General features: G+C 36.9%; 1 non-coding gene across 1 annotated transcript; it reads left to right on the top strand.

Moving 5' to 3' along the window:
* The first annotated feature begins 2,009 nt into the window (after nt 1-2,009).
* LOC138383541 (small nucleolar RNA SNORA63) lies at nt 2,010-2,136 on the top strand. The gene has a single exon (XR_011233607.1). It is a non-coding gene; the product is annotated as a small nucleolar RNA SNORA63 (small nucleolar RNA).
* The last annotated feature ends 1,839 nt before the right edge of the window (nt 2,137-3,975 follow it).

Here is a 3,975-nt window from a genome sequence, read left to right as displayed (position 1 = left end):
CACTATCACAGACCTATTGAAAAGCACAGTGCCTGGCACATTTTAGAATCATAAAAAATGGGGGAGAACAAAATCAGTTAGTATGTGTAGGGATAGTCCCTCCAAAAAGGTGACAGTTGGGTTGAATACTGAAGGATGAAAGGTAAAGACAGGGAAATCTTATTCCCATAAGAAGAAATAACAATAGCAAAAGGCACCTCTCAGAAATGAACTTGATAACTTGTAGTAACTTAATAACAGTTGAAAAAAATAAAATGGATGTGGTAAAGCAATAATGAGACCATGCATATCCTTATAGGCCAAGTAAGGACCATGGATTTTGTTCAAGCCATCAAGTGGTCTTATACAAGGGAGTGAGTGACATCGTGTGATATGCATTCTGTAAAGACAACTCTGGTTGTTTCATTAGGAGGGACATAGGTAAGAAAGTGAGCAAAAAAAAGCTATTGCAATAGTTCAATTGGTAATGACATCTGGGTGATAGGCTGTGGAGGTTTTAAGGATCATTTATTTATTCATCACTCACTTCTCAATGTGTGTATATAATTGTGCACTTCCACTATGTCAGAGGCTGGGACACAATTAAGGGCATTGTAGATATATCCCCTAATCCCATAAGCTTATGTTTTAGTACGAAATATATTAAGCAAGTAAAACAACTGCATAACATAATAAAATGGTATGATTCATTTTATTAAGGCAATAATGTAGTGCACTGATAAAGATTAATTAAGACCCTCTTCTTTTGGAGATTGATTAGGAAGGCCCCTCTAAACAGAACATACTTAATTTTCTCTCAGAAGGTTGAGAAGGAGGCACCTATGGGATCAGAATGTTTGTTTATAATGAAAAGGGAAGTAGACTGGAAAAATCTGGAAAATTTCATGGGACAAGGACTTGTGCTGTGTCGTAACATGCTGGAGAAATGTAAAGTGGGCACAGACAAAAATACCAAACACAAGAGGCATCCTCACTTGCTAACTTCCTCTTGTGGTAACTAATCCAGTCCCATGAAAACTGGGCCTGGCCATGTAAAGAATGAAGAAATGTATTCAGGGGAGCAGAGCAAGGGTATGGCCCAGCGACTGTTTGATAAAGAGACTAGTGTGGATAAAACAAAGCCAGAGCCTATTCATCAGGACAATGGGAGAAAGAGTCTGAAAGCATTTTAGAGATTTCTGAGACTGTTCCTCCTATCACAGGCCCAGAAGTCCTAATGTTATCTCACAAATTAGTTTTTTTTAAATAACTATATATATATATATATACACATATATATTTCCACATGTTTCTTTGTAATACTATGTATTTTATTTCATACATTTAAAACTACTACTCTGAGAAAGGACACATAGGCTGCCCCAGACTTCCAAAAAGGGCTATAGCATAAAGTAAACAATTACAACCCATTAAGAGCCTCTGCATTGTTTTCAGCAAGGGACTAATGTAATTAGATTAAACATTTAAAAACCAATTTTGCTTTTACGTGGAGTGTACATTGTAGCTATCAGGGAGGAAGTGGTGAGATCGGTATGGAAACTAGTAAGCTGACTGATTTTAGGATAATGGTAGTGAAAATACGAAGAGTTGGACAAAATGGAGATGCCGAAAGTGAAAGAGGAGAAGTGAGGAAAAGATAGGATGTGAGATGATTCAAGATTTGACGTTTATTAAATAAATGAATACTGTCACCACTTGCTTAGAAAGGGAAGTCTGAGGAGAGAAAATTCCATGATTAGTGAAAAATTCCAGTTGCACCATCACTCTGAAATATGAAGTCTGAGAGGCTATCAGTCATGTAAGTGAAGATATCAAGTAGAGGTGTAGGCAATATGGATCACACACGTAAATTTAAGAGCTAAAACTATTAAAAAAATGGAAAAAACAAATAACTACTGCACATATTTCTTAGATAAACACCTGAATCAGAAGTGAGGAAGGGAAAAAAAATAAGACTGTCAAACTTAAAAACTTTTGTACTTCAAAGGCACCACTAAGATCCTGAAACAATGCAGGTACTGTTACAGTATAACTGAAGTGTTTTATTGTCCCTCCCCCTGCTTGAAGCATTTGATATATAACTATCTCTGTCTGACTCCATTCCACAGTAAGACAGAGAGGCTTGGTCTCAAACATTTTTCCTTGAGTGGTACTGTCAAAGTTGTGCTACAACATAATCATTGTCTATTTTTAAAAAGGGTGAATCCATAAGAAAAATATTTGCAAACTATATATCTGATAAGAGATTTTTAAAAACTCTTATAACCCAATAATAAGAAAATGACCTTTTAAAATCAAGCAAAATGCTTTTAGACATTCATCAAAGAATTTACTCAAATTGCCAATAAGCACATGAAAAAAATACTCAAAATTATTTTTAAGAAATGTTAATCAAATCCATATTGAGGTACAACTTCACATGCACAGGAATGGCTAAAATTAAAAAGACAGGCAATAACATGTGTTGATAGCTATGTGAAGAAATTAAAATCCTCTTATGTAGCTGGTGGGAATGTAAACTGATACAGTCACTTTGGAAAATAGTTGGGCAGATTCTTACAACATTAAACATAGAGTTACCATATGATCTGGCATTTCCTCTCCTAGGTGTATATCCAAGAGAAATGAGAACATATATTTTTCTTTGTTCGCAAATTTTCATAGCAGCCCTATCCATGATGGCCAAAAAATGGGGGAAAATGTCCATCAGCTGGTGAGTGAATAAGCAAAATATGGTGTAGACATACAATGGAATATTATTTGGCAACAAAAAAATGAAACACAGGCACGTGCTTGGGTTAACCTCAAAAATATTATGCCAAGTGAAAGAAAGCAGTCAAAAAGACCATATATTGTCTGATTCTATTTAAATGAAATGTCCACAAAAAGTAAATTGATTGAAAAAGAAAGTAAATTAGTTGTTGCCTGGGGTTCTATGTGGGAATGGGGAATGACTGTAAAAGGACATGAATTTTTTTTTTTTCCATGGGAGTGATGGAAAAGTTCTAAAATTAGACTGCAGTGATAGTTTCACAACTATGTAAACATACTAAAAGTCATTGAATTGTGCATTTAAATCTAGTGAATTTCATGGTATCCAAATTATACTACAGTCAATCTGTTAAAGGAAAAACAAGTTAATTATATGGGTAGGAATCCAGCTCTGGGCTGAATATCTAAATGTGAAATTGTCAGCATGTAATGATATATCAGTCAGGATCCAGTCAGGAAAACAGAAACACTATTTGAAAGAGCAGAAGAGCTTGGAAAAATAGTTTCCTCCCGGTGGAACTGATGTAAAATGAGGTGGATTCTGAGAATGATCAAAATTATCTGAGGGGCAGGGCAAATTGGCCAGCTAGGACGATATCAGCAGGGTAGCAAAACTGCCTCTGCTCATCTTGTTTTTCTCTTAGGCAGACCAACAAATAAGCAGGCCAAGGAGCCATCTGACAAAGGAGTCTGAGACCTGCAGTTTGCAGAGTTCCTGGCCTGTATTACAGAGCAGAATACAGAAGAACAATTTTGGAGCCTGAGACACAAAAGATGAATAACCTGGTTTTATGGTATTTAAAGGGCAAGATGCTCAAAATATTAAAAATTTCAAGGTCAGGTAGAAAAGGCAGGCCTAGAAAAGTAAATTATTTTTTTGTGTGTGTGTGACAGTCTCACTCTGTTGCCCAGGCTGGAGTGCAGTGGTGTCATCATAACTCAGTGCAACCTCAAACTCCTGAGCTCAGGCCATCCTCCTGCCTCAGCCTCCTGAGTAGCTGGGACTACCGGCGCACCACCATGCCCAGGTAATTTTTCTATTTTTTGTAGAGATGAGGTCTCACTCTTTCTCTGGCTAGTCTCAAATTCCTGGCCTCAAGTGATTCTCCTGCCTCAGCCTCCCAAAGTGCTAGGACTAGGACGAATCAGATGAGGGTAACAGAATGACACAAGGATTTGGCCACATGCAGAATAGTTGTAACA

The sequence above is a fragment of the Eulemur rufifrons genome, chromosome 5 (assembly GCF_041146395.1).
Source record: "Eulemur rufifrons isolate Redbay chromosome 5, OSU_ERuf_1, whole genome shotgun sequence".
Lineage (NCBI taxonomy): Eukaryota > Metazoa > Chordata > Mammalia > Primates > Lemuridae > Eulemur > Eulemur rufifrons.
The sequence above is the reverse complement of the archived record's forward strand: the minus strand, read 5'-3'. Positions and strand labels throughout refer to the sequence as shown.